A 25,568-nucleotide genomic window follows, 5' to 3' on the forward strand; every position below is an offset into this window, starting at 1 on the left:
AATCAGGCTAAGGATCTAAGCGAATCCCAGACCCAGAGTCACCATTGTGCCTGCACCACTCCCCGAAGTCATTTTAACCTCTGGCTATTGAAACCCTGCTCCTCGCAAGGTGCCTCTGAGAAGGAGGCATTTGTTATTCTACTTGTTCAAAGCCTCCTCCTGAAAAGCTCCCGCTTTAGTTTCTTTCTACTCTTGTACTCAAAGCAGAGGGAGGAGGAGGAGAAGGAAGAGAAAGGGGAGGCAGAATTAAGGGGATTAGTCACCTCTGGCAGGAAGGCAGCCTGGGAGAAGGGAGCTGGGTGGGTCTTTATCCCCTCCTTTGGACTCTGCACTTTCAGATGCATTTCCCTTTAATGACTTAATCGCCTAATTAGCTGTCTTGAAGGGCCAGGGGTGAACGCCTGATGTGCCCCTCCCATTCCACTTACCTTTAAGTGATTAGGTGAGGATCCAGGAAGAGGGTAGCCCCCTGGACCAGGAGGAGTCCTGATAAGACACCTAAAACCCAGAGGAAGAACAACCCAAACAAACCCATTTGGCAGGACATGCAAGTAACTTCATTTTAAATCCCAACTTTGAAACCCGATGCTGCCCCGGGGGCCCTGTGCACCTGCTCCCCCTGCAAACAGGGCTTTTCAGTTTTTCTCCTTTCCTCCTGTCCAGTGCATTTTTGTTCTTTGATAGCTCGCTGCTACTTGTAAAGATTTTGCAATCGCTTTCCTTACCCTCTCTCTACAAACCTCTTGCAACATCCTTGCAAGTGTTACAAAAGCAAGATTTTGTAGGCTAAGAACTGAGAAGTGGCTCTAAGAGCCTTCTCTGCTGAGGACTTAAAGATGCCAAATGTAAACGGTCCTCCATTTAACTCCGAGCATGGTACTCCCGCTGGAGTCCACAGAGGGCTGAAATTCATGTGAGATGTGGGTGAGGGAAGCCCAGCGTAGAGGTCTGCCACACAGCCTGGTTTCACATGCTCACCATCAGCCCTGAAGTCCTTGAGGTGGGGACTAAGGGAGGCTGGGTCGTCTTTGGCAACAGGTGAACTCCAGAAGATGACATAAGGGGGCACCTCCAAGGCCATGAGCGAGCAGGAAGCTGCAGGCAGGCAGTCCAGCCCTTGGAGTGAATGGAAGGAGAGAGCTTGGCCAGCAGGCCTCTGCCACGCCTCCTGCTCCTCTCCAGCACTCCTGAAGGTCTCCCGGAAAGCAAGGTGGACTAGCTGAGATTCCTTCTCCCTCCTGACCACCATGGACAGTCTGGCTTCCTGGGGGAGGAAGCCGGGTGCCCCACACTGGTGTGGGAAGGTCAGGGCCCGGGAACAGAGAGATGGGAGTGCCATGGTCTTCCTCCTCGGCTTCCCGCGGTCCTGGACATTGCTGCGGTGATGCCAACGGCTGCTGAGTTCACTGGAGAGTAGGACCTCTTTTCCTCACTGGACTTGAGCAGAGGGTCCAGAGCTTCCGAGAGTACATAGGCTTTTCTGGGGCAGCGCCTACACCCTGCATGTGGGAGGAGCTTTCCTGAAGGAGTGATTACTTCAGCAAGCACAGGCTGCTCCTGCAAGCTCCTCCCTGGAGGAGAGGTCTGGGTCATGCTGCACCAAGCCCAGGCTTAGGGGACGGAGCCCAAACCACTGAGACACAAACATCCCGACGGCCCATTCGCTAACTCTCAGCCCAGGACAGAGCTGCGATCTGCCTCGCGATGGGTGAGGACCTACGTAGAGCTGAACGCGGTTCACAACTGGGAAGGGGCCTTGCAGGCAGGGGGCCCAGAACCCTAGGGTGTCGGGAAGAAGCCACCGATTTCAGGATGGAGACAGAGCACAGGAGGTGCTGGACCAGAAATCCTTCCCCCAGGAACACTGGAGGCCTCACAATCCCCACCAGGGCTGGAGAACTAAGACTCTTCGTGTGAGTTAGAAATGTCACAAATCCCTGCAGCCAAAGGAGCAGTGTAAAGAAGAACGCCAAGTCATCACGTTCCAAAAAAAATGCAAGCAAGAAAGAAAAGGAACAAACCAATCCTTTAAAAAATTCCAATAATCTTTCTGTTCTCCAAATGGCAGTTTTCACCAGTAATACAAACATGGCCGAGATGGAATTCAGTGACCATGTGGACACGTTCTGGAAAGTCCTATGAATGCGCTACTTATCAAACCAAGGAAAGTGACGGCACGCTCTCTGATAGCTCATCTGGAGAAGACCTCACTGCAAAGTCACAGCTCTTTTCAGCCTGTTTTATCATGGAAGTTCCACCCCGTGCGGCACGCAGCCATGGAGGATTGCATGCTGTCCCTCCTGTCTTTTGAAACAAGGGATGGGAGGGTCACCTTATTTATTTATTTGGTCACACACAATCAAACATTTTTACTCTTGTGAGAGCATTTTGTTCTAGGGGACACAAACTGCAAAACTTGGAACCCTGACTGGGGTCAGCGAGGAGAAGGCTGCTGGCCCATGCCCTGCACGGTCCCAGGTCCCCCTCCTCGTCATGGCTGCCCTTGTGCCTGCTGACGAGCTTGCCTTCAACTGGAAGGCCGCCTGTGGTAAGGTGTTCCTCAGACTGCTTCTCTCCCCCTTCGAGTGTCCCCTGTGTGGAAGAGCTTCAGGTAAGCTGGGCCAGTGTTGGAAGAGAGTGTTCTGGTGGCTGTGCTTGTGGGCTCCTGCCAGCCCCCTGCAAGGTGGGGCTGAGGGCAGGAGTCACTTCACATGCAGAACCCTGAGGAACACCGCGTCAGCCAGATCAAGGTCGGGGCCGGCCCACGGGTCAGGCTGGCGGCCAGAGCCTTAATGAAACGGGATGGACGGCGCCTGCCCTCTGTGGTCTTCCTCCCAGCAACACAGAACTCCAGCCACGTCACGAGTGAAACATCAGACAAACCGCAGTCGAGGGGCCGTTTATGAAGGATTCAAACTATCAAGGTCATCAAAGACAAGTCTGAGAAACCGTCATAGCCAAGAGGAGGTGAGGGAGTCATGGAATGTGGGATCCTGGACAGAGAAAGGACGCAGTGGGAGCCAGGAAGCCCAACACAGTGTGGACTAGGAAAAGGACAGAGCATCCGTGCTGGCTCCTAAGGTTCAGCAAAGGCACCAGTGATCACAGCTGCGGGAAGACTGGGTGTGGGGTGCATGGGAACTCTGTTCTGTGCTTTTAACTGGTCTGTAAGTCTAAAACTTTTCTGTTCTTCTTTTCCTTATTTTTATTGGTGCATCACAATTGTACGTGATGGTGGAATTTGTTGTTACATATTCACATGTGCACACTAGATAATATGATGTGGCCAATATCATGTGTTCTTAACAGTAATGAAATGTTAAAGAGAATTTACTCAGGATAAGTAAATCTCACATTAAGGCTGATCACTTTATTTGTTTTTCTCTACCAAAGGTCATTGGTGTCATTGAACTCTTTTTATTGACTAGGAAGTTCTGATTTTCTTATGCAAGTGCTTCAATATTACACTAAAAGGGGCAGATGTGGGTGAGATCCTCTACTGACACATTCTGATCCCTTCACGTCTCTTCACAGCAAGACTCTCGGGTAGTTGTCCTCTCCAGCTCTTTCCTGAAGCCCATGTGCTCTTCAACATGCTCCCGTCAGATTCCTTCCATACCCAGCTGATCAAGGTCAAGAGCGAAGGTCATGTGGCCAGGACTGAGGAGGACGCCTCTGTCCTCCTGCGTGTCCTCTGCTGAGTCCTGGATCCATCCCTCTTTGAGCACTTGACTGTGCCATATCGGATGTTCCCATCTCCCATTTCCCTTCTGCCACCCATCCACTCTTTCTCAGAACATTTTGCTGGTTCTCTCTCTTCTCCATTTCAAGTGCTTCACTTCCAAGATGGATCCATTATGCACCTCGAGGACATGCCATCTCCTTGGGGGGTTTCCATGACTCTGGGCTGGACTCTGGCTTTCATTCCGACCCTTCCCATCACTAACTCCAGGATTCTTCGAACAGCAGCTGAGAAGTATTTCGCATATACAAATGAGTTCCCATCCTTTCACCTCCTAAAACTCTCTGATGCATTCCTACTGTCCTCAGACTGAAATCTGGAGTCCTTATCAAAGTCTCAATCGCCATACCAGGCGATTCTTGTCCATGAACCAACTTTCTTGTCCATGAACACGTCTGCCACTGGCCTGTGCCCTTTCTTTGTTGTAAATACTGTGCTCACATCCCTCCCTGAACCAGGACCTTATATAATCACAGTTCCTAGCTCGGTGGCCACCTCTTGTCTGAGGTCTCTCAACCCTACTACCTGACAGGACAGCCCTCTTACTCTCTGTCCCACCATCTGCCCTGCCCTTCTCTGCCCTTCAGACAAGTTAAGTTCTAGGAAATGACAGGTGTGTCCATCTCCCCCCAGCTGTGCGGCAGGGCCAGGCAGAGTGCTGGGCTGTGTACAGCATTTTATACACAGTCCTCACTGAACGACAAGTGAGCGAGTCCCTCTTAATGCCAGTGCTCCTTACGGTGTGTGCCTGACCCTCACCCTTTACAAAGCCCCGTCTGGTACCTTCAAAGGCTTCTCCGTACATCCACCACTCCCCACCGCTTCATCCGCTCTCATTCTGGCTAAGGGCACGGGCAGCTGGTGCTGGGGTTTTTCTTGCGAGATTTAGGAGGGTCCCCAGTCACAGCCCAGGGCTTTCCCTGGTCCTCTCTGTCACAGACGCCCTGTCTTGTCCTGCAGACAGGTCATCCTTCTGCCAGACCCTAGTCCACTCCCTTCTCGGCGTTCTAAGTGCAGGAAGCAACGCTAATGCCCTGAGCATCTGCACACCCTCAGGGTATCTTCAGAACTGATCCAAAGATGACTCAAATCCTTCTCCAGTACGATTTTACGTTTTTAAAACGTAAAAACTGTGCTTGCCAATCTGTACCCTGATTACCATCTGTGCCTTCAGTGGCCCCCAGAGCCTGCTCAGGGCGTACCCCTTCCCTCCAGCTCCTGTTCCTGCCTCAGCCTGCCGAGCTGGAAGCCTGGCCACTTCGGCTCCCAACTTCCCTGGACGCTGCCCTCACTCCAGCCCCAGGGGTGTCCTCTGTGCCTCCCCTCCTCCCCCTCCACCTGGCCTCACTGCCACCACCGCTTCTCAGACCCGCATTGGGACTGCTGAAAAGATCTCATCCCACCCCGACCTCCAGGTAGCGTGATGTTTCCAGCGGCCTGCTGCCCAGGCTGTGGCATGAGCTTGCTGCTGTTCATTAGCTTCTCTGTTCCTTTACATTTCCTGTGCTGTGAAATGTGCACTTCTCAAAACCCCAGGACTGGCTGAACTGCCCTGCCATTACCCTGACCTCCCCAGGATGCTGCCCTCACACCTCTGCCCTGGGGGCGTTTGACACCCCAAGGTCCCTACCCCTGTACCCACTATTGTGCCACAGGACAGCCTCCTGGCCTCTCACTAATGGGAACCCTGTGCTCCTGGTGGCAGAGATGCACCCGTGCTTCCCCCATGAGGCTGCTGTCTCTGAGCAAGCATGGCCCTCGGCTCCGGGTCCTAGCAATGGACTCTGTCCCCCTAGTCCCTTCATCTCTCTTTCGTAGAGTATTACAACTCATCTCATCATTTTATCTTTTCTACTAAGTCACAGTGGTCTTCACATCAGAAGTCACCTCTTCCTCATCACCCAGGAGGGCCTTTGGACAGGTGTTGGCTCTGTTGACATCGATAATTTGATGGCCAGTGGACACACAGGCCTGTGGGCATTTGTGTTGTTGGCATACTTCATTGTACTGACAAAACACGGTGTCTTTGCAGAAGAGTAGGTGATGTAAGGCGCTGATTATTTTCCTGTGATGTACCAAGTCTTAGAGATTGAGCACCAAATTGTCAGTGAAGCCAGAGAGGCTATGAGACGTGGTCAGAACAGGTGACCTTGACTGCTGTTGAAGCCTTCTCCGCACTGGGCAGGGCTGTGGTGGGGAAGCCCAGGGCATGCACAGCACGCAAACAGGGAAGACTCTCCAGGGACAGGCCCACTAAATCACAGGCACCAGGTGTGACTCATGTGCAGACTTGGGCCTGGGGTCTTCTGTGCTCCCTAGAGGTGGAAAAGTCAGTCTGTTATTTTGAGTTCCATTAGCATTTGTGAGGACAATTTTGTCCTCAAGTTCTCTGAGACTCGAAGAACTGGCTTCACAGCTGGAGTGCAGCTGTGTACACTCTGAGATGAAGACAAGTCTGGGTGGATGTTGCCGGGCTGAGGCGTGCTCAGCCCGCCTCAGCTGATGGAAAGAGCAGCTTGGCCTGGAGGCCTGGAGGAGGCGCCTCCTACGGTCCCCCCTGCCTTGGAGGAAGCAGGCTCAGTGAGAGCAGGCAAGTTAAATGAAGTCCTCCTCGTGGGAGGCCCTGGGTGACATGCCGAGGTCAGCTCCTCTTTGTTTGCATTCAGCTCTTTGGGGAGGGATGCCCACATTTGTTTGGAGGGTATAATATCCGACTTGAGATGGGGCATAGGCTTTGTGCCTGTCCCTGTGGCTCTATTAGAAACCTTCAGAGCTACGCGGTGCATGATGTGGCTCCACTTTCCCCAGGACCCCAGGAGAGGGAAATCAGGTAATTAAACGTGAGAGGCCAGAGGCGGGGCTAGGGGCCCTTTCTGCTCAGCTGCTTTGCCCAGGCAGCTATCCAGCTGTGGCACCCCAGGAGGATGGTGTGGATGGCACAAAGGCCGGATGCACCCCGGAGCACACAGAGCTGGTTGTCAGGATCCAGCAAGCCAGCCATGTCCCACTCAAGGGTCACCACTTCCCGTCAGCCTGAAAGGCCCCGCTGGGTGGGGCCCTCTGTCACCACGACATGCTTTATGCTCCAGGGCCCCTTTGTCTGGGGGCAGAGGTAGTAGCCCCCGGGGGCGTGGCTGGGCTCCCAAAAGTGTACAAGAAAGAGGGCAGGAGGGGCGGGCAGGCCAGGGAGTCCAAGTCGTGCTGCGGAACAAGTGAGTCACTTCAGATGAGGAGCTCACTTTGGGCTCTGAACTGTCCTTTTTGCTGACATTTTATTACTAGTTCTGGTCTTTGGTATCAGCTCTACATTTTTAAGATGGGAATAATCTAGGAATTCTGCCGAAGGTGTTAAAATCACTCACTCTGGAATTTAGACCTCCAAACATGCCACACAAAAACAAACCCCACACTGAGCTTCAAGAATGATGAAAAGCAGGGGAACACACCTACCTAGTGAGGGCCCAGGAAGGCTGAGGGCCCTGGCACTGCCTGGCCAGGCAAATGCATCTTCAGTTCTGCAGATGGCTCGTGAGTGGCCCATCACCTGTTTTCTTGGGTTATGTTGGGTTTTAATATAAATAACTATGTTTGACATTTCAATTTAGTTCTTACAGCTTTTAATACATTTTTATACTGTACTCTTCTGCAGATAATTTACTTCCCAGTGTTTCTTTATAATAAAAACTATGATGGGAAAAAATGTTCTCATTTATGTGTAAATTCGGTTAACAGTGTAATTTGCATAATCATATTCCCCCAATGGCGTTGTTTTTAAGTTGGCATTTTTAAATTGTAAAAGTGATCAACTATATCTCTTCTAAAAAATCAGTCAGAACGTGATGTGACTTCGCCATTCTTCTTTTCAAATCGAACGCTACAGAGAGCTCAAAATGACGAGGAAGAAGTGGAGCCGGCAGCCACGAGCAACGACTGGGAGCAGGGAGGGTGCTACAACACTGCCCACGGAGTCAGCGTCACAGCCAAGGAGTCGCCTCGCCCCACCCTCCGTGAGCGACCACAGGCCGAGGAGACCACAGTCCCTCGGCGATGTCCCAGCGTGCGTGCCGATTTAAAGCCACAGGCTCACAGAGGCTTCGTGGCCTCTTCTACCCTCCACTCTAACTGTTCTCCTGGCTTCTGCTGGTCACGCCCACCGGGGGCCCTGGGCCACCACTCTTCCTCAGCACCTGAGGGCAGCCACTGCTGCCTGGAGGTCTGCGACTCTTCCAGAGAGCGTAAAGCTTAAGGAGAGGAGCGGAGGCCTGGGCACCCGTCTCTAAGTGCCTGTGGACAGACTGGCCACTGCTTTCCCATTGCTTAGCATGTCGCTGAGGAGGGAGGGACATGCTCTCTGAGCCCTGAGGGTGGCGTGAAGAGTGACAACAGAATAGTGACCTGAGCTCTATCAGTCTTGTATTAAACGTGGACTCCGCCCTCATTATCGAGCAGCTCATTGATGAACTCTTGATCCACTTCACCAGTGACAAAAGTGATGGCGTGTTGGCATATCTTGTTCGGGACTGGCACTGTGGGCATACGCCCCACTTCCTATGGGGGCAGCGGGCCCGGCTGGACTGTGGCTCCTGAGGGTTGAAGCAGCTGTGGAGGCTGGGTTCTGCTGCCTTCCCTGCGTCTGCCAGGAGAATACCACTGTGGACGGCTTGAATTCAAAGTTTCCAAGTGGTGAGTGTTTCTAAAAGACAAACAGGCCTGCTTTCTGATACTGTTAATGTGAGATGTCAGCCGGGAGCTGGATTTTAGTGCGCAACGCAATCACTTGTTCCTGTTTGACTTGACACATCACAGCTGGGAGCCAAATTTGGTGGAGAAAACCAAATTTCGTGTCGTCCTGCCTGACACGAAGTCAGAACGGTTTGTTTATGAAATCTGTTTGAAATGCGCAGTGCTTGTTTTCACTTGTTGTACATTGGAAGCCGAGGTTCACGTGGCGGAGCTCAGAAAACTGAATAACAGAAAGCCGAGCAGAAAGCAGATACTGTGAATCCTCCAAAGGAATTCTGAATATTTATAGTCTCCCCAACTCTTTTGCAAAACTGCCAGAAATGATGTGATCTCATGCTCTCTCATGAACACGTGAGGATGAAGCCCTCTGGGCTGCATCTCTGTGGTTTTTCTTTCCTGCTTTCTTTATAGAATGGCAGCCTAGAAAGTGCCTTGAACGAGGCTGCCAGCGTTTCCCATTTTAAAAAGCGATGCGCTTCCTCAGGTAGGAGCGTTGACGGCGAGCGGCCTGCCGAGATCCACAGCGCTGCGGAGGACGGGGCTTTGCTTTGTTTTGCTTTCGTTTCCTTTTCTGTCTTCTGTTGTTCTGTGTTCGAGGTGGGAGTGAATTCGGTTGTCCTCGCATAACAACGTCCCGACTGTCTCGGGGCTGCCGCACAGACAGGGCTGTTGTTCCACAGTGTTGGCAGTGAACCTCGTGCTTCCCGACAAGTTTCCTATCTGACTACCTATTTGAAAGGAGAGTGAAGCCGGGAGCTGGGGTCACACACAGCCCCCTTGAAGCAGCTGCAACAGCCCTGGCAGAGAACAGCCTGGAGAAGGGCCAGTCCCCGCCAGGCAGCAGGGGCTGTGCGACCCTGACGGTCTGCCTGGGTTCCCACATCCCTCTGCTCAGAACTCCTCCCCGGGGAGTCGGGAAAACAGGCACCAAAGGACGACTGGCCTGGTGGGAAGGTGTGATGTCCTCCTGAATGGCATCGGGATGTCAGAGCAGAGGAAGGAAGGAGACCGGGGCTGGCGGGCGGCGGGTGTCCGGTGTGTCAGTGTGCTGCACGCTGTTTGGGACACTGCAGCGGGAATGGCCAAAGAAGGGAGAGCCGAGCTCCTCAGTCCAAAGGAGAACTGCGGAAGCAGGGCCTCTGGAAGCAGGGGACAGGGGCCCACCAAGAGCAGCCTGCTCATGGTGTCTGGGACTGGGACTTCCCTTGGCGAGTTCCCAAGTCCTGGCAGCCACACGGGGCTCTGAGGGGGAACTCGGGCTCAGGCCTCTTTGATCAGCAGCCTTGATGGCTCAGGCTGGCAACTGGTTGATTTATGACGCCCAGGCGGTCACATCTGGTCTCCCAGAGCTATTTAGCAAGACGGGAATGGGGTGCTTAGATGTCGCCTCAACCCTGCGGCAGGAAGAGATAGGTGTACGGAAATGTAACACTTCAAATTTAGGGAAAAATGACGGTTATCAGACCCCAATCAAATACTGCTTTGCTACTGATCTACATATGAACAGATATCTTGGTAGTCCATTGTCATGTAGACATGTGATATGTTCACTATTTCAGTGACTTTGTTGCTTCCTAATGACATTATGCATGCCCTGAGAAAGCCATGTCACTTCTGAATGTTACGAATGATTGAGGGAAAATAGGTTAATCTGAACCCAATAATAATTTTTATACCTTTTAAAATGTTCTTTGAATGATGATCTTAATCAAATACAAGGAAAAATTCAAATTTGAAATGTTTTAACTTGACCAAGGATATTTGGAAAAATCTAATTTTAAAATGCTCATTGTTGAGAACAATGAAAGGAAGAGCACTATTTTCTATAGCAAGGAAAAGAAAATCCTTATCCTCCCTCCCCTGCAGCATCCTTTCCCAAATATCTCAAACAGAACTTAATTTCTCCTGATGGATACCAACGACCTTAAAAAAATCAAATGTTATTTGGAAAAGAAAAAATGAAGGGTTTTCAGCGGTAGTAAGAGATCGATGTTGTCAGGCAGATCTGAGCTCTGAGAGTTTTTTCTCCAGTGTCTCTTTGATTTTCCCCTTTTAACTTTAGCCGCGTGGTCTCAGGTTGGAGCCTGGGCTTTCTCCCCTTGTTTCGGGTTTGCTCAGGACCGTGCTTTCCTGGGACACAGGTGTTGTGGGCTAGCACCTGGGAGCCCCAGGAAAGCCCAGATGGCTGGGTTTCCTGCAAGTCCGCTTTGGTCTGACTCCTACCCATCTGTCCTCTTCATTTGGCACAGGATCAGGTAGGTGTTGGAATTCAGGGTGGGCTCAGTCAGGGGGGAGGTGCTGGGCAAATTCCCCAACCTCCTGGCCTCCAGGAAAAGCTGTTTTATGTGAACCTAGGTCTCTGAACATTTATTCCAAGAGTCCCCCCACCTCCTTGCCACTCAGCCCAGATGGAAGTCCTTCAGGGCAACAGGGCTTTCAAAGCTTGTGCTTCCGTCTTTTTCTGGGCACAGGAGATGCTCAGCACTGCTGACCACAGAGTTTGGGTTCAGTCCACACTCCTGCCAGGGTACCCAAAGGTCCCAGGAATCTGAGGCTTTCCATGGAGTCATGGGAGAGAGATGGAGCAGATTGTCAGCTCCCAAGGCCGTGTCTTGGAGATGTGGAATCTATAGCCTTTGGTCAAGGACCAGTCATCAGGAAGCCGACAACTGACACCTGGATCCCTCCTTTGCAGGGCTACTTTCTGGGTACTAGGGAGTTGTCTCAGAAATGTTTACTTGAGCACAGGATTTTGTGCCGTTAGCTAATGTGATAATATTTGTCATTTTTACCTTAGAATAGGTCCCAGTTCACAAGCTATGGGGCACACAAAGCCTTGTCTTCTCGTGTGTTGGGGTGGGGTTTGTCCCAACAGGGAACCAGAATCCCTTAGGATCAGCGGAGTTTAGAGAACATTAAGGGGGAAAACTCCACATGTACTTGCCCTGGGCTGGACAGGGGGTGTGTGCCTGGTACTTTCACTGACCCCACCAAACAAAACACACAGAGCTAAAACAGACAGGGGCCAGATGGCCTAGGGTGTGATTGCTTTTGCTCTCTTGAATTCTGAGTTCTGCTGAGTCATCAAAACAAGCGATGCAGAGGGTTAGGGCCCAACCACCACCACCACCATCTCTGAGACTGACCACGTGCATTCACACACGGGTCTTCCACAGGGCAAGCCTCCAGGTCTCCTGCACCAAACACCTCAGGCAACATCCAGCCAAGCAGACCTGCCTGGTCCCTGCCTCCCTGCCCAGCAGCTGCCCTGGGCACTCTACCCCCAGATCACCTTTTCGTCCACTGACTGCCTGCTCAAGGCTGCATCGGTTCCTTCTAAATGTGGAATTGACCCTGGATATACAGCGATTTGAAAATTAAGACCGAAAACCAACTAAAATAACTTTATGTGCATATGCCTCTCAAAGGGAGAGTCTTGGGCACATGACATCACGATTTTGCCCCTCAGCACTCATAGCCTGGGTGGCAGTGAGCTGGTCTTGTCTCCAGTGTTCCTGGCCGGTGAGGTCTGATCTTGGTTTCCACCAATCCCCTTTCATGGCAGATTTCAAGCCACCAGTTGTTTGACCACATGTAATCATCTCTTGAACCTTCTTGGGCTGGTGCCAGCCCCACCTGAATTTGTCACCCAACAGGAGTTGGAGGAAGCCATCATCTTGAAGGGTCCGGGCATTCCACAAAGGGCCACAGGGTGGCGTCCTCAAGTCTTCCTCAGCCCACAGGTGGGACCACCATGGAGCTAGCTGGGAAGCTGGAACTGCTTCCTTCACTGCTGCCAGTCGCCTCAGCAGCCGTGGTGGCCCAGGTGCCTCAGCTCAGGGGTTCCTGGTGCAGCCAGGGGCCCACCTCAAGGGTGCGTGGGCGTAGCAGTGGACAGCGGGCTTTCTTCTCAGGTGGTGGCCTCAGACACAGAGGTGCTGCCAGGGGCACAGATGGGCCCTCCTCTCCATCATGGCCACAGGGACCTGGGCTGCTGTTTCCAGATGACCCCACTACACTGCTGTCACAGGTGGCTCATGTAATCCCTGCCAAGGAAGCAAACAGAAGAAAAACACACTGCTCGTCGGCAGGTCTTGTATGAATATTTAACTGTGGAACCAATGAGAGCTGGCACTAACTCCAGGCTGAGCCTCGCTGAGCTGGTATTTACACATGTTTACACTTATTTACATAATTGCTGGTATCTCTTTTAATCTGCATCTTCATCCTCACGTCTATCACTCCAACTGCCTATTACCCACCTTCTCAACACCGTTTTCCTTTGAGGATAAATATTTGCACCTCAGATTTTTCAAACCTACTGCCCATGCAATTCAATGGCTAAAGTGGGTTTTAGATTCCAGAAATTCTAAAATAAGATTCAGAAAATATGGGTAAGCTTCAGTCTCTTGAATTCTATATGAGCATTTAAATAATTTTAATTTAAAATTATGCATGAATGGCATTAGAATTCAGAGACAATGCAGGTCTGTGTGGTGAGAATATTTAGGATGCTTCAACTGATAACCTGTGGCAGACTTATTTTCATTAGATTCTGTGAAGTAAATTTAATTAAAAGGAGAAATGTGGCTGGATTTCTGGCTTGTTTGTGTGTTTGTTTGCTTTTATAAATAGGTCACGGTGAAGTCTAGAAATATTTATTCTAGCAGGATTGCTTTACTTTGGAGCTGGTATACACCTGGTGTCTAATATACTAACCTAATTCTGATGGTGATTTAAATTACCCATATGAATCTTAGAAGATAAAAAAAATTGTGCTTTTCCTTTTCTACTTTTTCCCTCTCGACTTGTCAACAAAATCAATCAAAATACACATCATAAAATGTTATTTAGATATCTTTTCATTGATGAAGACGTAATTGGAGACAAATGAAAACAATACTGAAGTTCTCATTGGTGAGGGTGACTGTTGTTTTCTAGAAGAAAAGTCACTCTTCAAACCAGGCCTGGGCCACGCACCTGCCTACTCCAAAGCCCCGCCCTGCATGCCCAGGCCTGCGGAGCGATGCTGGGTGTGTGGCCAGGCTGCGCACATCTCCTCAGTTCTGTTGGTGTCTTCGAGGTGAGGGCTGGACTTCATAGGCACAGGGAGCCCTTGAGAGCAGAGTCCTCGACAGCCCGGGTTCTCTCCCAAAGGCAAGCCCAGGGAGGGACCCTCAGGCAGGACAGCCAGCCTGCTTTCCTGGGGCTCTCCAACCACCAGGGGCAGAAGTGTCCCTACCCCATGTGCCTGAGGCAGGCACAACAGGCTGGCATACACTCCTCCAAGGGACTTGGCATGGGGGGATTAGTGAAGCAATTTGGTGAAAGTGTTGTGTTTCATTCCAAACCACACACAATAGGAAAACTAGCAGTTGTTGGGAAACCTGTCCTCTTTGTGTGGAGGCTTCTTAAGAAAACAAACAAAAACCCATCTCTACTTAGAAATGGGAATCGCCATTAAAATATTCCTTTTTCTCAAGGGACAAATAATCAACATGTGTAGACACATTTGTCATCTTATTTCTAAAATCAGACTAGGGCACAAAATGTCAATCAACTCTGACAAAGGGTGTGGAAGCCTTCACCAAGGGCCTTACCCTTGCTGGGGCGGCCACAGGCCTGTGCTGCCAAGGCGCAATCTGCCTTATTCTCTGGCCCCAGATGCATGTGCACATGCATAAAGGGGCCTTTGCAGAGGGTTGTGGGGAGCCAGATCTGAGTGTCGGGAGCTCACTTAATTGTTAACTCGTTGTCTGCACGTAGCATCTGTTGACATTAGTAATGTAATTGCAGTGATAATGAGCTCATTGACTTAGTATCTAAGGAATAATCAGTGCAGACATCGCATTCGTCTTGCTTTACTTGACAGCTCGTCTCCCACACTGAATAGAACACATCAGCGAGAGACCATTGTCTCAAAGACACAGGCAGCATACGCCTCTCCCCATCCCGTTTCCTTCCAAAGCGCTGGACGGCTCTCTCTGTGGGACTGACCAGACCCATCATTTCTCCAGGAGTGCACACAATGCAGGGCCTGCCTGCTCCGCCTTCACCAGGGCATCCCATCTGCACTGCCTGACAGGCTTAACTCCCCTGCAGCAGAAGAGCAGAGGATGCAGAGGCTCCAGGAAACCTTTAAGTGGGATGGATTGGAACTGGAGGTAAGGGGAGAGGGACTTTGTGGCCCATGTCATGCCCATCGCCCCACATTCTCCCTGAAGGACTGAGCTGTGGAAGACAGAACAGAAGCTTTCTTTAATGGGTGTGGGATCACGCTGATGACAGGTGGTCACCGGCGGAGCTACGTCTCCCTAGTATTAACAGCCCAGGAGACAAGAAGGCAGAGTTCAACCAAGTGATGCAGAAAATAGTATTGGACACACTTTCTTTCCTTCTACCTGACTCCATCTGTGCTGATCCTCTGCCCTGGATGATCGGTCTCCAAAAAGCCAGCGTCCATGACCTCACAGGGACCCAGTGCCCGGGGAGAATGACACAGCCACCAGCTCCTCCCATCCACACCCTTCAGGGAGTCTGACCCTCCTGACCCTCTCTCTAGTGCTTCCTGATCTGGCAAGTCCAGCAGATGTGAAAGCACATCTGCTTCCCTAAACAGTGATCCCTCTGGAAATCAAACTGATTTTACCAAGTGTAACATAATCCTTACCCAAAGTGCGTCACCTGGGTCTCCATCCTTTCCCTGTCTCAGAAGCGCATGTGCACACATGCAGCGACATGAAGGTGGCGGTGAGGCCCTCACCTCCAGCAGCAGGCATCCCTGGCCGGCTGGCGTGCGCCGCAGCAGGAGCAGGACGGAAAGCCAGGGTGCTCTTGTCTTTGTTTGCACTCAGACCTGGGTCATGGTGGAGCCGCAGCTCCACAGTGAGCACAGTGAGCCAGAGTCCTGAATCCCGCTGCCCACAGCTGGTCCCTACCTGGTAATTCAGGACACAGGAAGCATCTCTATCTGCCCCATTTTCTATGTATTCCTAGAAACAGCAGACATGTTGGCAGCGAAGGTGAGCCTGAGGTCGCAGACCCAGCTGTGGCTGTAGCTGTGACCTCATACGGGTGTGTGTGCATGTGTGTCAGCAGGAAGATGCCACTAGACCGTCAGCGTGGGAGGTTGAAATCCCTCATGGCTGCCTCGTGAACAGCAGTGTGAGCACTACTGCCTGGCAGAATTTCGCCACTGCTCCTTCACGAGACTCTGAAAGTCCTTCAGCCTGAAGAACAAGCAGGCCACAGGGACAGCCCAAGGGGGTAGGGAGAGACTGAAGTGAGTAGAGTCCCAGGCCCACCCCAACCCTGATGGAGCGCAGAGAAGGGGGCCTCTGACACAGAGGCAGGCCCCCAGGCCCCTGGGGACCCGACGCCCTTCACCATGGCAGTCTGTCCGTGCCTCAGCCTGGGCCAGCTGGCACTAGGCAGCTTGAATGTGCGCTGAAGACTTGCAAAGCCCACTTCCTCTACCAGCAGGGGCGCCTCCATGGTCCCGGGAGGAGGCACGTCACATGCTCCATACATCTCCCCTTCACATTAGTATTACAGCAAAATGCATTTAAAACATAAAGCTTGAAGAATTTCTTGAAAGTTTGAGATTCACTAATGAAATTTGAGATTGACTTAGGGGCAGAGGTGATTAGAATGTATGCGTGTTTTAAATTCGTGAGATATTTGTAAACTCTTGGTAGATTAACTGCATAGTTCCCCATTTGGATCACTTTCTCCCCTGACAAGGTGGAAAATCTGACTGTGAACATCAGTCCTTCAAAGCAGAGCCAGCTGAAGGTATGGCGTGAGCTCTTCTCACAGCGCACTGAAACCAGGTGATTTAGATCAGACATCAGGCATCAACGTTTAACTTCAAAATGCAACAATAAATGCTGAACTTAAAAAAGACAAAAAAAAAAAAAAAAAAAAAAAAAAGCACATAATCCTCACCTCTGGACCAGAGTTTGCAGAGGAGGGAGAATCCGTAACAATGCTCAGAGAAAATGACGTAGGCGGGGGCCAGAGCAAGTCAGGGGCACAAACTCATAGCAAGAACTAAAGGGAAATCGGAGTTACCCGCACACAGGCCTTGGCCGTGCAGAGTTCCTGAGCTCTGAGATGCCCGACGACCCAGACACAGGTTCTGAAGACAACACTGGATGGACACAGAGACAAAAGCCATGGCTCGGTTTCTGTCCGTTCACATCCTTGGTCACATACTTGGTGCGAGTGAAGTCGCGATTCCAACCACTGTGCCTTGCTCCGGGCTGCTGGCAACGTGTCCAACCTGAGGGTCATTTGTGACTCTCTTTGTGCACATGAACACAAACGCTTTAAGGTAAAGGGATAACAAGTCTTTTAACCAAAAGGATGATTACCACATGGACCAACGAGGAGAGGAGCCACAGTTTAATTAGAGCTGCCAGCATTCTCCCCTGTTAGTGTAGTAGACGGAATCCTCCAGGCCTTAGGTTTTAAACAGCGAGTGGCCACCGGTCTGGCCCTGGTCCCATGCTCTCTGTGGGAGCACCTGCAGAACCTAAGGGGGTAAAGGACAGAGGTGTTCTACCAGTGGCCTTGAACTAGAGCAGATTCCTCAGACCTGCCGTGTGCTGGCAGTGACTGAATTCAGAGCAGGCAGGACAACTGGACACATGTTATCACCTAGGATTTATTTCAACAGGTTCCAAAACACTCATCAGTGGGTTCATGGCCCACTGCAATTATGATAAAAACTTCAATATCATCAAGGCATGGATATTGTCAATAAAAATATTTGTGAAATAAATTATTGCCCAATTAGAGCCAAGGTCTGCTTTGAGAAACTTAGTATGTCTGGCCTTTGTTCACGAGCTCCTCTGAGCTCACTCTCGACTGCAGAGCAGGGAGGAAGTGGGAGTAGCACCCCTGAAGGGCTTCCGGACATCCGCTCACAGCTCAGCAGCACTCCTTAGCAGCTTTTCCTTCATCCTTTGCTGTGTGCATGTCTTGGGCACTGAAGGCTTTAATACCATACACAGAGGAGAAGTTCAGAGATCCAGGTTAGGTATAAACAAGCAGTGGTTTATTAATTTGGCTCTTATAAGATTGAGTTTTTGTCTATCTTCATTCCTATGCTTTAAGAAGCAAAATAACTTTGATAAAACATGAGGATTATACAAACTTCTTTTAAGTAGAATTTCTTCTTAAACTCCCCAAAGAAATGGCTATCCATCTTAGCTTCTGACTACCTTGAGACAGTTGACTATGTGCTGTGTCCTTTATGGAAGAGGAGCTTGGACTGACACAAAATCTAAATGCAACCTGTTCAGATAAGGTTCACGCACTGGTACGATGGTGAGCAGAATTGGTAAATATCTGGTCAACCACATGGACGAAGATCAAAACCTTTAAGGATAAGACCACATCAGAAATGATTACTTGATTCATGAACAAGGATTTCTCCCACGTCATTTAGGCCATAATGAGGTTGGGTGTTTAATCAAAGATTTACAAGTCCCAGTAAAAAAAGAACACACAGCTGGGCACAGTGGCACAGACCCATAATCCCAGAGGCTGGGAGACTGAGGCAGGAGGATCACAAGTTTAAAGTCAGTCTCAGCAACTTAGCAAGGCACTTAGCAACTCAGTGAGACCCTGTCTCTAATAAAATTTTTGGAAAAGGGCTGGGGATGTGGCTCAGAGGTTAAGCACCCTGGGATCAATCTTCAGTAACAACAACCAAAAAAAAAAAGGAACGCACGAAGTGGCCTTGGCCTTTCCTCTGGGCTAATCTGAGTCCACTTTTGAGCCACACTGGGGGCTGTGGGGCTTTGATGACTTGGTTGAAGAGGAAACATAGAGCTTCTGAAATCGAAGAGAGTTCCATTCTTTCACCATCTTCACAGACAACACAAAGTCCAAGAAGACTGAATTAATTAAGTTCTTTTATTTGAATCAGTCGGCAATACATGGTGCATTGCCACCGAGGAGGGCTTAATTTCAGGGTGTCTAGTTCAGAATAATGGGAGCAGCCAGGATACATCCACTGCCATGTAACTGAACAAAGACAGAAGTCAGAGTCGAGGTCCTCGCAGCCGCTCTGCAGAGTGCTGAGGTCTCCCCGCCGCAGTCTTCCCTGTCATAAGCATGCTGGCCTCTGTAGACCTGGCCCCAGGGAAGACAGGTCAGGCCTCAGACAATGGAGGCCGGCAGCGGCTTTGGAGCGAGACCCAGGAGGCTGGAGCCAGGTCCTTCACTCACCAGTCGGGTGGCTCTGCATAGCTCACTCATGCTCTCCAGCCCCTGTGGCCTCATAGGACAAATGGACACTGGTTACTACCTAGCTCCAGGGCACACTGAGTGGTCACTTACTTTAAAATCCCACCCCAGGGCCCGGGTGGCAGCTGGTTTCTCCTTTTTTCCCTCGTTTTCTCCAAGGCTCAGTCCGTCTGTCTTTCTACAGCCTCACCTTGAATTTTCTCTTAAAGCAGCTTAAGACTATTTTCTATCATTCAGTGCCTGGAATTTTTTCAAAAGGAACCTTGAGGTTTGCTTTGAGTGCTTAGAGAGACTAATAAAATGCTTGGCAGGTGGTTGAATGCTATGTGAGCTAATGTCTCAAAAGTCCTTCAAGGGGGTGGAAATAATTCCCAAGAATATTCACAGTGTTTAAAATAGGAATCAGTAATAATTGGGCCTGTAGAAATTATATCTGGCCCTCTGATTATACAATCTGATTACAAATTCTGACATTTCAATTATGAACAGGACTTGGCATTATTAAAAGTGGATTTTTCTTATGCATCTACAATTTCCTCCTTTTTTCATTTCTTGGCAATAAAATTTAGGTAATGAGAATGCTCTTGTAAAAAAGGACTGGCTGGGGCTATTGGATAGTAAAATTTTTTCAGACTCATTACATAAATGAAAGGCATTTTGCTTTAACATTTATTGAGGGTTTTTTGTTTTTATTTTTTGGAAGTACAACAGTCTCTTTAGGCAAACAAATAAGAAACAAATTTTCCCTTTAAGAAGCAAGTCTGAGACCCACCACCTCACTGTGTTGCCTGATACTGTGGTGAGATGTCATTCGGAGAGAGCAGAGCGGTGTCTGAGGAAGGCGCGGCCATCAGCAGAGGTGGTCACTCTTTTTTCTTGGAGAATGGAGCCCCAGAGAGGAAAGCCACTGCGCCTCCATTTCCCAGCAAATGAGGCAGAAAGCAGAGAGGACGGCCCTCTGAGTCTGCAGTCCTGCTTGTGCCTCCTGACTGTGCACGGGCACCTCGGGCACACGAGCTGTGCTGTCAGTGGGCCACTTCACATCAGCGAGGGAAGCAGTGTCTGCAGCCCGGGGCTGGGTGCTCTGCACAGAGCACGGCCTGGGCCCCTCAGGTCACCGGGGATCCTTAAGGGCAGTTGCACCTCCACACCCTTGGGTGCCATCCTGCCCCTGTGGCAGCCCACCCAGGCGTCTGTTCAAGAGCACCAAGCTCACTGGCTCTGCTTCTGGAACTTCTCTGACCACTGCTGTCCACCCCAGCCAGCCCTGGGAGAATGGGGCCTTGGCTGCTTGCTCTGGTCTCTCCTCACAGGGCCCATGCCCAGTGCTGGCTCCCAGATGTTAGGACAAAAGACCTTTTCATATGAGAGGACGTTTTCTCCAAAGTCAATCGTGGCTCAATTTAAAGTGTGAACAGTTGAGTTATGAGCAACGTGATCATCCACGTCCAGGGCATGTTCGACTGCACGGTCAGACACCCGGGCTGCAAAAACTCTAGGAAGGACGGGCTCTTCTCAGCTCTCCAGGCCATTTCATTCCTGGGTTTGTCCAGCAGTGGATGCCAAATGCCACATGGCCAGTCATCCCTTTTTCTTGAAAAGACAAACAGTGGGCTCAGGCTTACTGCATAAGCGCTTTTCGTTTCATGATCAGGGAAGATGGTCTTTCCACCTCTCAGAATGGTAGGTGTATTCTGAGCTCTGCATTCAGGAAAGAGATGGAAAAAGAGAAATATCTGCCAGGAAACATCCCCTGTGACTCCTTCCTCTGAGGCCGGCTGGTGGCCAACACTGCTTCCCGCCTGCACCACGCCCATGGCTTTCCTCACAGCAAGGGCGTGCAGCACGTGTCTGGGGCCCGGCAGGGTGGGCCCCCTTCACCCTTCGTCCCCCTGGGAAATGCTGTGCTGGTCTTGGCTGCATTCAGAGGGGTGTGGAGCTTTCCTGCTCTCTTCCGGTGGGAAAGGGCTTAGTCGCCATCTTTGGCCTGACACCGAATTCAACAGCAAGGAAGCCCTTCTTAACGCAGAGACCGGGACGCTTTGTCCTGGAAACACCTGCAGATGGGGTCTTGCATGGCCACGATCACTCAGCAGGGCCTGGGCGGGAGCCCAGGGAAAGGCGACTCCCTTCCAGTTTAGAGGGCAACGTTATTAATATAAAATCTCTGACTTTTCAAAGCTCATTCAACATAGAAGAGGGAGGATGCTGCTCCCCAGGCCCCCGCCACTTCCACTGCCCTGGGCCCAGGTGTCTTTGTCCAGGGTCAGCCGCTGGGTCCTAACCTGCCTCCTGCTGACTTCCTGCCTCCTCAGCATGGTCTCTGCAGTGCCTGAAACCCCTCCCCACCTGCTCTGTGCTCTCCACCGCCTCCTTCCCTCTGCCTCCTGCTGATTCCTTCTGAGCACTGGTCCCTGACGTCCTCCTTATCCTCCCAGCAGCCATGGCCTCATCTCCCTAAGCCTCTCCACACGCTGGAGATGGCAAGTCACTCTGCATGTGCTGTTCCTCCAAGGGCCAGTCCCATGTCTCTGGGGCCATCCTGGCACACCTATGGAAATGCCAGCTTGCCTGCCCACCTGGAGCCCTGTGCCTCCTGTACTCGGTACAGATGAACACTACCACTCCCTCCTGTCCCCAGCACACACGTGTCGGCCGAACCTCCAACCAGACTGCGATTCTAACAACTGCTTCCACAGTCTGTACGAGCCTCTGCCTACAATGCACCTGTGGCTTCTGAACTGGCCCCTTGCCCCACAAATCCTGCTCTCCTGGAAGGGCACGGCCTGTGCTCAGAAAGCCTCTGCTCCTGGCTTATTCTCCTCCTCAGGAGCACTGCTCTTCACTGCGTCACCCATGACAAGTTTGTCTCCAACCCCGGACCCATCTGTCTGTCTTGAAAGGAGTGCTGTCTTATATACCTAGGTATTCTGCTTTCCTGCATATTCAGCAGCCTGGAATCAAAAGGATGATCAATAAAAGCAATAAATGCAGTCATGAATGAATAAAATGCAAATGCACTTTAAAAAAAAAATAAGTTTTTCTTTCAGTCTTCTAATTAGTAAGGAAGAATGCACAAATTTGATTATAAGGTGTAATTAGGAAACTGTTTATCTGTCTATATCATAGATATCTAGATATCTATAGCTATATAATTTTGCATATCTATACCATAGATCTGTAGAATTCAAGAAACTAAGTGGAAAGATGTTCCAAAGATTAATTTTCTAGACTGATGAACATAAATTCAAAAATTAAAAACTCAACTTAAAGTTATTATAAAACAATGAAAGGAATTCTTTCCTAAATCAAACCACATTGCAGATTGAACACTTAAATTGTCTTTTTAAAATTATGAATAAAAAAGTAAAACAAAGTGGTTACACCTGAAGTCCATTTGCAAAACTGACAGCTCAATTATTTTATATCTGTGAAGAAGGTACTCAATGCTTGTCAGTGACTCAAGCTAATTTGTTACAAGAAGGGTGACTTTCAAATTTCAAAAGGGTCAGTACAGTGGAAAAGCACTGTATTTTATTTGAAAATAAAGAAATGGGCAAGTGGTATTCATATTTATGTTTGTTAAAACCAAAGCTGACAACACAGTTAACGAAACCTTTCCCTGGTGAGTGGATGGTTGCTAGTGGCCGCCCCCACGGGCGGGAGGAGATGCGGGAGGAGGAGGAAGACCAGCGCATCGCCAGGAGCAGTGAAATGCCACGTGCCATGCACATGGGCAGACCATGCCAGCGCACTACAGTTACTTGGCTCTACAGATGTTATCATTGCTACTAATGGGGAATGACTTTGAAAAATGCAGTTAGCATGAAAGATAAGAAAGTTACCTTTGAAAACTAAGTGACCAGAGTCAACGTGGAGTCGGTAGGGTGAAGATGCACTTTTCCTTCACCCTGAGGAACTTTTGCGAGGAGGGCGGAAGACACTAGTCTCACCTGCTCACTGTCTGAAGGCCGGACACCACACAGAAGCAGAGGACAGGGACGTGGGAACTCCCATGGGTGCCTTTGGAAGCATATTTTAAGAACTATTAAGTGCCAGACTTTAGAGCTATGGGTGAAGAAAAAAGAAAATACACTTCTACTCTTAAGGATACCAGTGAAAAAGGAATGAATGGATCGTAAGACTATAGTGCCATGTTTGGAATAATGTCAGTCTAAATGTACAGAATATATACATATGTATTTATATATATATTTTGTAATACAATGCAGCACCTTAAATCTGGGGTGAGACAGACCTGGACTCTCAAGCACTGATGTTGAATTGCGATTCCTAACGGCGACCCAGCATCCACTCTTCATTGCTAGTTAAGGGAACAGAATGGGATAGAACAACATGGTCTAGCAATACCCTGCCCATCCCTGTTTATCCACACCCTAGGATGAATTGGTTGGTTCCTCTGTTGGTGCATTTGCAATCCAGGGGTGGCTTCTATTAGCAAGGTGGCGTACACTCCTCTAGCTTACATACACACTGACATGGAGTCTCATCCTTCTATCTTTCAAATGCATGCACTTGGAAAGAGGACCAGAACAATGTGCCTGGCTGTGAGAGTCTCATGCACATTCATGGTTAGTTGTTTTGAAAATGGAAAATGCTTTGCAGAGAACATAGAAGCCATTTAAGTCAGAGGAACAGAAACCGAGTCATGTCTCAATCATAGGAGTGTGGTCTGTGACCGGGTATGCCACCCTCGTGGCATGTGAGGGGTGCAGGACACCGACCTCTTGTTGGGACCACTTCACACCCTAGCTCAGCTCCTTGCCTCACCTGCCTGAGCCCCAACAGCCTGCGGCTAAAAAGAGGACCTCCGCAGAGTTTCCTGTGATGAGGGAGTGATATGTAGCCGAGGAGCCAATGGCTACATACTGAGCAAAGGAGGGACTATTATTTAAATTGGAGTAAAATAAGCATGAGATAAAATTTGCCATGTAAGCATTTTTGAATGTGTGACATTAAACACATTGACATCATTGTACCTCCATGACAGACATCTATTGCCAGAATTTTCCGTCTTGTAAAGATAAAACTTTGTTTGCACTGAACAATGATTCTAAGTACCTCATATAAGGAGACTCATAGTCCCATCCTTTGTGACCAGATCATTTCACTCAGCATACTGTACTCAGGGTTCATCCATTTTGCAGAATATACCGGAGTTTCTTTAAGTCCAAATAATATTCCACTGTGACTACATCCCACTCTTTGCTTATCTACTCATCCATCAGTGAAAATGTGGAATTGTTTCATCTTTGGGCTGTGGAGATAACTGAAAAGGTATGTGCTTGAGTCCCGAGGAGTTTGTTTCTAAATTCACTTACTTTTAATTATTTGAAATGTAACTGGCAACGTGTCTGGTGGCTGCCATATTGGGCAGTGATATGGAAGGTCTGGCTGGACCACGGGAGCCCTCTGGTTACTGGAGTGACAGCTCTGCGGGAGGCAAGCTGGGACAGCTTAGGTGCTTTACACTGGGTCTCAGTGCTCACTGATTCGGTTAGTCATGTTTCTGGTTGTACTGAAACATTGAGAAAGGATGGAACCCACAGCCACTCAGGAGGGCAAAGTTGCCCCTGGTGTGGGGAGATGGAGAAGTGGACCTTTATTTTTGCTGTCATTCCAACTGTGTCCTCAGAGGCCATAGCCCCCGGCCTGTCCTGTTGGTATTGAATGAAATGCCTGCAACTGCTCCACCATTAGGATCAATATCCCAGCCATTATGCTGGCAAAAGAGGCAGCAAATCACATTTACGTGGATTGTCAGACTCATTATTATAAGCAGATGGCAGCCCATGCACTACAATGCTGGCCCGAAAAGACTGACATTATTTCAAATTAAAATCTATAATGCTAATACGCATCTCCAGTTCTTTGTGCAGGCTGGAGTGCATTAATCTCCTGAATGATTTGCTGATGTGCATGCTGTTTGCACATGAGTGGAGCTAAAAGGAGGGCTTTTAACTCAGAATGGTTAACATTTATTCATACAGATTGATAAAAGCTAACATGCAATTTTCTTTACTAGTAGCTCCCTAATAGGAATTAATGGGACATTTTAAAGAGAAATTCCAAGTTCAGGGGACCCAGAAAGAAATACTCGAACAGAAGAGAAGCAATGTCATGCTCCTCTGCCTAACACAACTTCATTAGATCTTTATATTTATTTAAAAGGCTGCAGCCAGACTGCTTTCAGCCAGATGTGAATGGAAAAGGCCATGAAGTGTAACTCAGAAGTAGAACCTTGGGTTGAAAAAAGGTTTTTCATAAAACAATTCTGGAATTTTTGCTTTAAATTGAAAAAGGTGAAGAAAAGTTTTTTTTTCCTTTTTTTTTTTAATAAAGAGATCAGACACTGTCTTCTAACTTCTTTAGGAAAAGTGACATTTTATGCTGTCAAAGCTTGTATTTTTCAAACATATGCACCAGATTTTTTGCTTAGAAAGTGATATATGAATTCTATTCACAAACATTCAAAAACAGAAATGTTTAATAATGGAGTTTTGGGGGTTATGGTTTAGATTTTCTAGTTACTTTCCCAATATTTTCAAATATTTATGATAAAGTGTATGGAAATGTGGAAATATCATGATAGCTAGACTGCTCAGATAGAGAAAATTTTCCTTTTTTTTTTACTTTCAAGAAGACAACTTGATTGGTATAAAGCATATTCACTTGAATTCATTTATATGAAAAAGTAGATATAGTTCCCTAATAGACCAAAACATATTTTAGACACAATAACATATTTTTGTACTGAAAAACGAGTCTTCAAAAATGAAAACAGAAATAAACAGGAGACATTAGT

This window comes from Sciurus vulgaris (assembly GCF_902686455.1).
Source record: "Sciurus vulgaris genome assembly, chromosome: 6".
Classification (NCBI taxonomy): domain Eukaryota; kingdom Metazoa; phylum Chordata; class Mammalia; order Rodentia; family Sciuridae; genus Sciurus; species Sciurus vulgaris.